Source organism: Bombyx mori, chromosome 3 (assembly GCF_030269925.1).
Source record: "Bombyx mori chromosome 3, ASM3026992v2".
Classification (NCBI taxonomy): domain Eukaryota; kingdom Metazoa; phylum Arthropoda; class Insecta; order Lepidoptera; family Bombycidae; genus Bombyx; species Bombyx mori.
In genome coordinates, this window is record NC_085109.1 from 4,784,478 (window position 1) to 4,797,955 (window position 13,478).

Sequence of the window (13,478 nt, forward strand, 5' to 3'; positions counted from 1 at the left end):
GTGTGGAAAATTTCATACTCCTCCGTCCACGCAATTTTCGTAAAAAGGGATACAAAGTTTTTGCTTCACGTATTAATATATAGTTATAAGTTATTTATTAGCGTAGAAGCGAGTTCGCTTTATAATTGCTCTATTTCTCGTGGTATCGTGATTGGATATCTATATATTAATACGTGAAGCAAAAACTTTGTATCCCTTTTTACGAAAATTGCGCGGACGGAGGAGTATGAAATTTCCCACACTTATACAGAATATAGAGAAGAAGTGCACAATGCTAATATTTTTTTTAAATAATGCATAAAAGATACATTAAATCAATAAAGAAAACATTACACAAACTACCATGTATTTGACACACACACGCATGTATACCATTTGTTTATTGTCAAACTTTTCTTTGCAGTCTGTCAAATTGAGAATAGATTAAATATTGTTTTCTCTTTATTAATATTTGTCTAAAGCGTAGTCTTGACGAAATCTGTGATTAAAGAAGTATATCAGTCCTTGACAATAGAATCATAATAGTGTACAAACTTATAATTTCCATTAGTTATAGTCGAATTTCGACTACCAGGGGACCACTAGTTTAAAACAAATATGCAAGACATTTATTACAGAATTTTATCAAAAAAGAAAAACAATTTCAACATAGACCGATAATATCATCAAATATACATTATTAATAACGACTCGAATAATAATAATGGGCTTGCTAAATAGAGTCTACACTAGAAGCACTAGTCTTCAAATAAAAAGAAATTATCATCAAAGTTTTGAGGAAACGCTCATAAAATATACAGTCGATAACCTCCTCCGTTTTTAAAGTTTGCTAAAAACACAGAAGTTTTCGAGAAATAAATCGTATACATTAACTTTTGTAAATGATCAATTTCATTCTAGGTAATGTAGTTAGTGCGTGCGATTTGCTTTTATACTAAATTATTCGTCTCACGCTTTTATTTTTCTAAATAAATTGTACACTTTCCTGGGTTATATTTGTATTCGTAGCACGCGTTACCCTTAGATGGTATTTTAAGTAAATTATTTATTCAAACGAGAACGGTTCTGATTCTGGAGGCGCACTGCGTGACGTTCAGTCTCAATCACATTTTAATGATATACGGATCGCGTGATCGGGAAACCTCTTAAGCAATGTTAGTGAAGTTCGATCTGATTATGCGCGATCAATGTATTTTAATTTTTAATACGAATTACTGGTGGTAGGACCTGTTGTGAGTCCGCACGGGTAGGTACCACCACTCCGCCTATTTCTGCCGTAAAGCAGTAATGCGTTTCGGTTTGAAGGGTGGGGGGGCAGCCGTTGTAACTATACTTGAGACCTTAGAACTTATATCTCAAGGTGGATGGTTCCAGTGACCACTTAACACTAGGTGGGCTGTGAGCTCGTCCACCCATCTAAGCAATAAAAAAAATGTAACAATGTTAATATGGAAACTGAAAACAAACTTCTCTCTCGTCCAGCTATTTCTACTACGAAGCAGGCGGCCTTTCCGGTCTGGAAGGTCTGGAGATTGGTGGCGCATTTACGTTGTAGATGTCTATGGTCTCCAGTAACCACTTAACGCCAGGTGGGCTGTGAGCTCGTCCACCCATCTCAGCAATAAAAATAAAGAATAGGAATCTAAGTAGGTACATAAATGCGAGTAGACAGTGCTCATTTGAACAGACGCAACGCTGACATGCGCAGAAATATAAACGAGACAGGCAAATTACTATAAAGCGAGCCGTTATGCAGTCTAGCGCAATTGTATCTAATATCGCAGCGGAAGCATTAAAATTCTTTATGCGTTCACACAAAAGAATAAGTTTTGAGAATCCAAGTTGATGGCAGGCATGAGAATCGCGATACACAATAGGCATAAAATATAAACGTCGAATCGTCCGCGGATTCAATCGACAAAACGGAACCTTACATCGATAGTCATAAAGGTCTACGAACTATGTGTTACCTGGTTGAAAGGAATGCAATTTTGGCACGGCGCGGCGCGGCGGTATGTTTTGCGCAACACGATGATAGAATTGCATCTGCGTATGACTGGTTCCGATAATAATCTTTGTGGGAACAATAATTCAGTTTACCAAAAGGACTTCCAAGAATATTGTCATTAATCCCTCGAGGTTTTTTTTTTTTTCGTCTACATTGTATCTCAAAGATACCGACAGATAATGATCGTTTGTATAATGACGTTTTTGACATCGATAGACACAAACAATGTGAAGTAGACACCTTCGCAGGCATCAGTTTTCTCATCTGAGTCAAACAAACTGGAATATAAAAATAATGTGCGACAAATAATTATTTTTAAAAATTATCACTTGCAATTTCACCCATAGAGACAAACCACTGAGTTTCTCGTCTAAACTCCTGTGCTTTTTTTTTCTACCTATGCTTCTCTTTGATGTGTAGGTGAGCTCACGCAGCTCAAAGCGGGAGTGTTGCTAACACTGGCCCTAGTAAGAGCAGTGCTTCGCAGAAACTACCACCGGATCGGAAACGAGACCCATTGAGAATATCCGGCGAAAAACTCAATGGGCTGTGTCTATGGGTTAATTTACTCGTCGAGCCATTCGTCTCAAACGACGACTTCGGCGAGGACGGCGACCGGTGCTTGAGGTACCTAAAAGAACCGTTAATGGATCGGGAGGATCCGAAATGACGTGTTTAGGGCATGAGTCGCGATTCCGATTCGGTAGCAGATTCAGCGAAGCATTGTTCTTGCTAAGTCTGTTTTTAGCAAGTTATCTTAGGCTGAGGCTCGTGAGCTCACCCGCCAGCTACGATGAAGCTAGAACAGCCTGTCGTGGCCACTGGCGATCAGGCAGGAAAAAAACCCACGAAAATGCCGAATCGAATCCAAGACAAAAGAAAACATATCAGTATACATTTAAATACGAACTGTTCAATACATCTAATAAGCCTTTTATATATGTATGTATTCTTATCGTGTAATTACAGAGCAGGTGCACGCATACACCTTGCAGTTTGTTAAAACCCGTACGTTCCTAATATTTTTAAAGTATGTATATTTTCCGAACACGAACACAGCATGGCAGTGGCGGGGTTACATTAAAGAGTAGCCTAAAAAAAAAATTAAACAATAATAATAATTTGTGTATTATTTTTTGATAACACGCAATGGAACGCAAAATGACGCGGGGTCAACGTCCTGTGTGATGGAAGGTTGTTCTCTATGTACATTCGCTTTGGATTACGGGATCATGATTATGCTTTAACGATATGTAATGAATCAATTTCTTTAATCACATTTATTAGAAGAAACCCGTTTGTGAGATCAAAACGAAATCGCTGAATTAATATTGTATACATATTTTGAAGCAATCCCTAACTTTTCCTCACTTCGAAAGTTACTTAAAGTGATTCTTGTTGTTATTATTATAATAATTTCCATAATGTATTTTGTTCGGTTGAAAAAAATACGCTGCCTATTCTTTTTCATAATTTAATGTTATCCAAAAGAACGAAGAAGAATTATTTTTATTTTTTTATTGCTTAGATGGCTGGAGGAGCTCATAGCACGCCTGAAGTTAGGTGGTTACTGAAGCCCATATAAATCTACAACGTAAATGCGTCACCCACCTTGAGATATAAGTTCTAAGGTCTCAAGTATAGTAACGGCCTCCCCACCCTTCAAACCGAAACGCATTACTGCTTCACGGCAGAAATAGGGGGTGTGGTGGTACTTCTATAATAATAATTCTCTTAGAGTTAATATTTTTAATAACGACAGGTAAAACTATTGACCATTCATTAAATGTGGTCAAATTTTTGTGAGAAAACGTTCATTATATTCACGCTGATACTTCACGAAATTTTTATTGATATCTATTAATTATATTTCGTTAACAAATAGAGGAAAAGGCTAAATAATTTAACCACGATCAAATAATGATTCATTGTTTTTTTTTTCCTGGGCAGCGCGTAAATCATTCCGCGATATAGACGGCGTGTTTTTCTTTAGTAACATCATAAATCAAGAGCAAGGATTGATGCAATCTCGTTACCTCAGTTCCGTCTCTAGTCTAGACTGTGACTCATCTGGCCGAATGATGCTTAAATTAGATACAATTTATCCATGTTGTAATTTTAAATTACTAAAAACGCATCTTGCGAATAGTAATCTTTCAAATAGTCAATGATCTCGACTTCACTGTCCAACTTCACCTACAGACACAATTCGCGTAATGCCGTTTTTACCGATTATATCAAATTTATTGTTATTGCTTAATAAGTCAAAGAGCTCACAGCTAACCTGGTATTAAATGGTTACCGAAGCCCATAAAAATCAACAATCTAAATGCCGTCACCCATCTTGAGACACGAGTTATATTTTTACCGTACAATGGCTACTCAAACCGAAACACATTACTGCTTCACGGCAGAAATAGACAGGGTGCTAGTGCCTATTACTCAGTCTTTTATTTACAAGTATTAAAAAAAAAAAGATCCTCAATGCGTCTTTTACCCCAAAGGTACTGTTTGATAATTTATCACATACACACATTAACCTTACAAGGCACGTAATTATACAAGCACTGATTCTAAGAAAGCCAGTGTTGCCTACTTAAACTGCAACATAGTATCGTTTCTATTTACTTAATGTAATTCGGTGTTAAGCATGACACGGTACCGAATTACACAAGACAAATGAGTCGTCTATGATCAAAGGTGGCAATCTGTGCATTTCGACAAAAAAAAATGTTATTGATATGTCAATACAGATTGATTTGAATATAATCGTCTCCTTCAAAGAATACGGTTCAAAACCTGCATTAAATAAAGGTTAATAATACTTAACCTGTTATTTATCTAAGATGTCGTTCAGAAGAGTTTTGTGACTGCCAATGGAATACAAAGTCAATAATTCGTTTTTCTGATTTACCAATAATTGTCCAAAAGTCACATTGCCGGCTTTGATAATAGTCGACTCAAATATAAAGATTGCTCATTCGTATCTAAAAACATGTATAACGATTTGATATTCCACGTACGTATTCCCATAAGTGTGTGATACACAATACTGTGTTCCTTAATTTAGAATGCTGCACCGTTAAAGGAATTTTAAGTAAGTCGACCGAACAGAACGTGAGTTGGATAATGTATTTGTCGAAATGATCGTTTGATGACATCTGGTTTGTTTGATTCGACTTTACAGATGTATGTATAGGAACGATCTTGAAATTGATATGGACTAACAAAGATACTGATATATCATTCCCAATCCTGCGGACAGAATGGAAAGTAGTCGACGTCGCCCAAAACACGTCATCTCGGATCCTCCCGATCCACTAACGGTGCTTCTAAGTACTTCAAGCACCGGTCACCGTTCTCGTCGAACCCGTCGCTTGCGACGAAGGGCTCGACGAGTAAATTAACTCTCAGACACAGCCCACTGAGTTTCTCGCCGGATCTTCTCAGTGGGTCGCGATTCCGATCCGGTGGTAGATTCTGCGAAGCACGACTCTTGCTAGGGTTCATGTTAGCATTGTCGTCAGGTTTGAGCCACGTGAGCTCACCTACTAGTTACGGTTACGCTGGAATAGCCTCTCTAGGCTACCAGCTTAGGTAGGAGAAAAAAAAAAAAAACTGATGTAAAAAAAATCCTACCTATGCTGATAGCCTTGAGAGGCTATTTCAGCTTCGCCCTTACATGTAGGTCAGCTCACAGGGCTCAAACCGGAGTGTTGCTAACACTGGCCCTATCAAGAGCAGTGCTTCGCAGAATCTACCACCGGATCGGAAACGCGACCAACTGAGAAGATCCGGCGAGAAACTCAGTGGGCTGTGTCTGTAGGTTAAGTGATTTAATGAATCGTCTGTGTATCACGTATTCTTGCGGTTCGATATTATTATGGCATGAGACACGATGCCTGAATCCGACCCTTGGACTCAGAATTGTAGTAGATATTATACATATTATTATATAGAAATGGACTATAATAGTTAGTGATGACTATACATTAAATTTGAAAAACAAAAGTAGGAGTGTATCTTTGTTCCAATACTACAGTTGTATTCAGATTTTTTTAAATATACTTTCTGGATTAAACAAAGACCGCAAAACGCATAAAAAACCAAAACTTTGCTCGTTGTAAAATACGCGGAAATCTGAGGAAAACTTTCAAAAATCCTTTCAAAATCCGAAGCGATTCGCCTATACGTAAACTTCTCCAAAGTCTGACTCGAACAATAATCGAACTTTTCCAATCACCATCAATAAGATACCTTTTTACGCTTCCAACTTCCAGGGACGAATAGGCTATAAAACTAAGTATCTAATAGAACGCACCGATAAATTTTCTATGACGGATGCCCATCTCGAAGAATCCCGGTATCAATTATCTTCACGAAATTGGTTGACCAGTGATTATGACCTAAGGGCTTTCTGGATTAAATTAAAAAGCACCTTACGGACTGATCGCGGTAACTAAATTAGATGTATTACGGATTGATTGGTAGTTTTAGTTTAATTCAATTTTCGTATTTCATAAATCAAAAATGATGACTTAGAAATTATTTATTGTAATCTAACTATGTTTTTTTTTATTGCTTAGATGGGTGGACGAGCTCACAGCCGACCTGGTGTTAAGTGGTTACTGGAGCCCATAGACATTCACAACGTAAATGCGCCACCCACCTTGAGATAATATAAGTTCTAAGATCTCAAGTAAAGTTACAATTATAGTTACAACTATAGTTAAAATAGTTAATCAAAAACGCTTTTAAAATACTGCTGAATCACGTCTTAGTGTCAAAATCTTGGAAAAATCCAAGGAATAGGCCCGATCATTGTGCATGGGCGATTGAATTTCCCGAAACCTGTAATAAAGGAGCCGCGATTGCAGTAAACGAACTTTAATTATACATTTTATGATGCCTTGAAATGTAGACTGATAAGTTAATTTAAACGGGTGACTCACGCGTACTGATCACCGTAATTTAGGACGCTTCGAAATTCAAGAATTTTGATTATACATATGTAGGTATGTTTCATGTACTCGCACGCTAAATATTAATAAACTCACTTTGGGAAACATTGAAAAAAGATTCACTTTGAGAAACGTTGAAAAAAGGCTCACTTTGAGAAACTTTGAAAAATAGAAAGATGTTTTTCGTGATAGTCTTAACAGAGATGTCAGCCGAAATGGACATCTACTTTATTTTTATTGCTTAGATGGCTGGACGAACCTATAACCCACCTGTTGTTAAGTTACCAAAGCCTATAGACATCTACAACGTAAATGCGTCATCCACCTTAAGATATAAGTTCTAAGGTCGCAGTATACTAGCAGCATTCGGCCTATTTCTGTGTATCGAGGCCGTCATGCGCACCAATTTGAAGGGGAGGTAAAACTATTGATAGTTTGAGCTCACGGTTTGAAAATGACGTCATTTGCCGTAACAGCTTATTAGCAGGCGGGTCATCTACCGCAAAATAGTATCCACTGTTTACATTGAGCATAAATTAAGCAGATTACGTACGTCGTTTTGAACAGTGTTTATGCGTGCGAAACCTGAACACGACACGTTGGCACATTCGTTTGATCGCGACATTCGCGCGCGGAATTCCCGAAGCCTGCTCTAGTCAAGTTTCGTTGAATACTAATTTGAATTTTCCATTATTTGCCGTTGACAGCTATCGTGTTAGGGCTACCGTTGAAATTCATTTTCGATTCAGTCAACTCAGTCTTTTTTTATGATTGAAGGATTACTGGTGGCCCGGAGGCCTTTCTAGTTTACCAGGACAGGTGGGCGAGCAAAGACTCAGCCAGAAGGGGTGGGATTTGCTAACAGCTGCCCGAGCGTCTCCGAAGGAGACCTAGCAGCTCAAGAGCAGGTGCTTCGCGAATGAATCTACTACCGGATCGGAATCGCGACCCGCTGAGAAGATCCGGCGAGAAACTCGGCGAGCTGATTCATCGGTTAGGTTGCACGTCGAACGCTTTGTCGAGTTCGACGAGTACGGTTACCGGGGTCCCTAAGCCTGCCCCTAGTGTTAGAGCTGAAGGCGTCTAATGCAAAGGTTATTGGACCTAATGGATCCGTAAGGACGTGTCTAGGGCGTCGACGGTGACTGGCTCCTGCGTGATCAAGATTCGGGGAGCAGTTAGCGGCGGCAACGATAAAGCGATTATTATGACGTATAGCCTTATCGAATTACCGTTGAACTCAATCTTTTGATGTGATACTCAAAATCGATTTTACTGTCTTTATCTCATATTCATTCTTCAGTTGAAAGCGACCGCGAAAGACATAAAAAAAGTTATTAAGCCTTGCTAACTGCTTACATAACCTTTAATATTATTCGAATGTAAGATAGGCTGTCGTTTGATTAGTACCGTTATGTGTTTATGTAAATTGAATGTGTTTTATAATTAGTAATTAACTCTTAGAACACAACCGAGTTGAATCCAATTTGTTTAATGGTTTTTCTCCGAATTTTGTTTTAGTTGTTTGTCCTTATCAATAACTACTGAATGATCTTCAAATAATTATAATATATAAAATACTTATTGAATTATGTAATGCTGCTCAATTACGTACTTAATTTTATATGTTTTTATCCGATTGCGATTAATATTATGAAAACGGTTGTTGTTAGGTTTTTGCATAAATCATCCCGAATAATTACTTGCAAAACTCCCTATGGGATATACATACAGTACCTACAAAACATAAAAAAAATCCAAATCTCTACGTACACCCAATGTTGCCAGACGACGAACGTGACAACTGGAATATCATAATGTAAATACAAACAAATATATACAATAAATAGATTTAGGAACAATCACAACATAGCAAGTTTCCGCATTAAGCTGATTAAATAGGCGGTATTATAAATTAGAGAATAACTAAATTCCTTTCCAGATTACAAGATACAAATGTCTTTTTCTTTCTTTCACTAGTGAGATTCTACTTCGATTTTTATGGTAAAAGGATTTTAATGATAAAAATATATTCAATTATTTACACTATTATCCACTATCCTACATTCTAGAGATTGATAGATAAACATGAGTTACTAAGATGAAAAAAAAAAAGAAATTCAAAATTTCCGACTTACTTCAGTATTTTTACTTCAGAAGATATTTTAACGATTCAAATATATAAGAAATCAGAACAACTTAATGTTGAAAGTTGAACGATGAAATTACATAATTTAAACTTGAATGATTCTTAAAAACCTAATAGGTGTTAACACGAAAAAAATGCCTTTGCTTATTTCCTTAAACGACTTATTTCCATAAGGGGCAACCCTAAAGCAACTTTTTAAACAGTGACTCATGAAGTACTTACAATAAGTTCGCCGTGAATAATAATAAGATTACTATTAATTTCGTTAGTGAAACATGCTTTTTACGTTTATACACATTCTAAATATGAAGGTACGTGATATGATTTTGACAATGAAATTTAGATTATAGATACATATTCTATAAAAATAACTATAACAGAAAATTCATATATTGAGGAAAGAAGAAGCAGCGAACAATCATCGCGTCTTAAGTATTGTTATATACATTTTCAAGAATGAACTATTTCCGATACATTTTTGTAATATTGAAATTGATATATCATCGGTATTTTACATAAATATTTGAATAGGAGTATTCTTCGTAAGCTCTCTCCTAAAAGTGAATTAAAGTCGACAAACAAAATTCATAACTAATATAAGCCATTCCAAATAAGCGCTACTATGTGTATATAATATTCCAGTGTTTTTTATTACATTGAATAGTATTCCTTGTGTCGAAGGCACAAAAGCCTAGTTTCGAATGTTATTTACATGCCTAACGTATGAAGATTACAGTCCTTTGTTCGTTGACAATAAAGTTTTCCACGCGTAGCTTATCCATCGTGTAACTGTTTATCTTTAGTTTCATTGTTGTTACAATAAGCCCCTCAGAAAACAAAGCTTCAGTCATAGAGAAACTATAAGGTATGTTTTAGTTCGCAGATTAGACTCAAAACTATTGTTAGTAAGATAATTCGGTCTTCATTAGTTAATTGTCACATATTGCATATTATTCTCTGTAACTTTTAACCACTTCTACACTCATCAATTTTAATTGTATTATCATTCAGATAATCCTCTCGAGGGTTTTTAGAAGAGACTTATGCTGATAGACTTGAGAGGCTATTTCAGCTTCTCCTTGACGTGTAGGTGAGCTCACGGGGCTCAAACCGGGAGTGTTGCTAACACTGGCCCTAGCAAGAGCAGTGCTTCGCAGAATCTACCACCGGATAGGAAACGCGACCCACTGAGAAGATCCGGCAAGAAATTCAGTGGGCTATGTGTATAGAATAATTCTCTCGTCGAGCCCTTCGTCGCAAGCGACGGGTTCGACGAGGACGGTAACCGGTGCTTGAGGTACCTAATAGCACCGTTAATGGATGGGGAGGATCCGTAATAACGTGTTTAGGGCAACGTCGACTGTTTAGCATTCGGTGCACAGGATCGGGTATGTATAACAAACCTATAAATTGCTTTATGTATACTTTTTTTACTATTACCTATATACGATTTTCTGTGTAATGCGATGATGATGCCATCAATATATAATATTAGGAACTGATCACCTTTTTTTTTAATATATGTACATAACAAAACAAAAGAGAGAATATCATAAAAAGAGTAAATAAAAAACTAGAACAGTCAATGTTTATAATCGAATTTTGATCATTGGTCGATAATTATAATAGTTATTCGACGTTAATCACGACTGCCTCCAAATACTTGTCTCACCTTCTAGCTTATTAAAGTCCAGCACACGACAATACGCTAAAGTCCCACAGATACAGCCCACCGAGTTTCTCGCCGGATCTTCTCAGTGGGTCGCGTTCCCGATCCGGTGGTAAATTTTGCGAAGCACTGCTCTTTCTAGGGTTTGTTTTAGCAACGTCGTCAGATTCGAGCCCCGTGAGCTCACCTACTTGTTAAGGCTACGCTGAAATGATCTCTCAATGCCATCAGCTTAGGTAGAAAACGCTAAAGAAAACATTTTGCAAAGGATGCACGGGCATTAGGAAGCGACGTTCATTCGGTCAAATCTCCGTCAGTATACGGGATAAAGTAGAAAATTTAAATCAGCCATATGAGTCGTCTATTATCAAAGGTGGCAATCTGTGCATTTGGACAAAAAAAAATTATTGATATGTCAATACAGATTGATTTGAATATAATCGTCTCCTTCAAAGAATACGGTTCAAAACCTGCATTAAATAAAGGTTAATAGTTAACCTGTTATTTATCTAAGATGTCGTTCCGAAGAGTTTTGTGACTGCCAATGGAATACAAAGTCAATAATTCGTTTTTCTGATTTACCAATCATTGTTCAAAAGTCAGATTGCCGGCTTTGATAATAGTCGACTCATATCATTCATCAGAACTCATTCAACTTGGTTCGTGATTGTTTAGAACAGACAAGCCGTCTACCTCAAAACTCCGAATAATTAACATAATGTGCGTATTCTGGTTTCATTTATTCATAACATTAATTTTACATTCATTATAGTTCATTAATGACAATACGAGTTATTCAAATGATAGTAATTTTATTTCATCATTATTTGTATATTTTTTTTATTGCTTAGATGGGTGCACGAGCTCACAGCTCACCTGGTGTTAAGTGGTTACTGGAGCCCATAGACATCTACAATCGTAAAAGCGCCACCTACCTTGAGATATAAATTCTAAGGTCTCAGTATAGTTACAACGGCTGCCCTACCCTTCAAACCGAAACGCATTACTGCTTCACGGCAGAAACAAGCAGGGTGGCGGTACCCACCCGTGCGGACTCACAAGAGGTCCTAGCACCAGATTTAACATTGAAATATCACCTTTATTGGCGGTAGGGCGTCTAGTGATCCTGCATGTTTGTGTATTACAACCCTACCTATTTCTGCCTTGAAGTAATAATACGTTCTGCTATAAAATCTGATACTTAAAACTCATCATTTCAAGGTGAGTGGTGGCTTCCGTTGTCAATGTCTTGGGCTCCGGTAACCACTTAACAGCAGGTGGATCGTAAGTTCGTCCACCGATCAAAGCAATAAAAAAGAATGTTTACATTATAAGTAAATAAACGAGCTACCGACCCGGTTAATGCTAAGTGCACATTCATTTAATGGACAAAATTGCGAAAAAAAAAACATCGATTGCGTAAGATATTTAATTTTGTAAAAAGGAATATTTACACCAATTGACGTAGAAAAATAAACGGTAGGTACTACTTTCGTAGAGTGTATTTTTTTATGCATGCTCTAATCGGATATGTTTTAGAACAGTGATTCTCAACCTTTTTTTTGTTGCGGCACATATTTAACGATTTCAAAATTTGGCGGCACACGAAAAAAAAGATAAAAATTATTTACTTACTACAACACACTCCATAAATAGTTTATCAAAAAATTTTAATATACGAAATAAACTAAAATATACTATACATTTTTTTTGTGGATTTAAAGATATATTCATGTTTAAAATATTTTTCTTTTAAAATGATATAATTTAATAATATTAACATTATTATATATTCGCAAAATTTTACGGCTCACTTTTGAAATTTGGCGGCAAACAAAAGTGCCGCGGAACAGTGGTTGAGAATCACTGTTTTAGAACTTCAAAATTATTTAACACAGTAATTTCAAGTCTCTCTTAGCACAGGATGCATTCATTCACATTAATTGCTATGTTCCGGAGCATTTGATAAGAACAAGAAACTTGTCGTTCATTTACTATCGAGATATCTCTTAAGTCTTCCTCGGTACATTTGTATTAAAATTCAATGAAAACAGGGAAATTGATATTAGTTGAAGTTGGTTAATTTTTTCATTTTAATTGAGTTCTTTAAATTATTTTGTCTATTTTTGAGATTTAAGATATTTTTGAGATATAAATACTGCCTGGGACGGTATTACGAAGCCCAAGCAAATCGTATTTATCCTATTTTTGCCGCAAAGCTACACGTTCCTATCTAAGATAGCCTTTATTTCAATGCAATTAAGACTCGGTTTGAATGGTGGGGAAGCCGTTGTAACTACCTTAGAACTCATATCTCAAAGTGGGTGGCGCCACTTATGATGTCGATGGGCTCCAGTAACCACTTAACAGGTGGGCTGTGAGCTCGTCCACCCAGCTAAGCAATAAAAAAAAACTCCGATATTGCCTTGTCTTATCTAGTATTAGCGTTAGTATCCAAGTTAGCGCACGTCAGCTTTGCCCCGTCTACGTCGAAGAAAACGTGAATATTTCTGTTAACGCGGTTCTTCTAGTTTCTCATGGCGCAAGGTGCATCGCTAACCCCGACCTCCCATAGACGAATCGAAGCCGTACATAGTGATGACCGACACGGTTCGCTCACCGGACGTTGACGCGGGATCAAAAACCGCAAACTATTGTTTCCATTGAAAAAGTACTATTCGACATTCACAT

General features: G+C 36.9%; 1 protein-coding gene across 1 annotated transcript in view; it reads right to left on the reverse strand.

Annotated features, from left to right (window-relative positions):
- LOC101740617 (MOXD1 homolog 1) overlaps positions 1-13,478 on the reverse strand; it is a 70,954-nt gene that overhangs the window by 23,637 nt on the left and 33,839 nt on the right. The gene's annotated exons all lie outside the window — the stretch shown is intronic.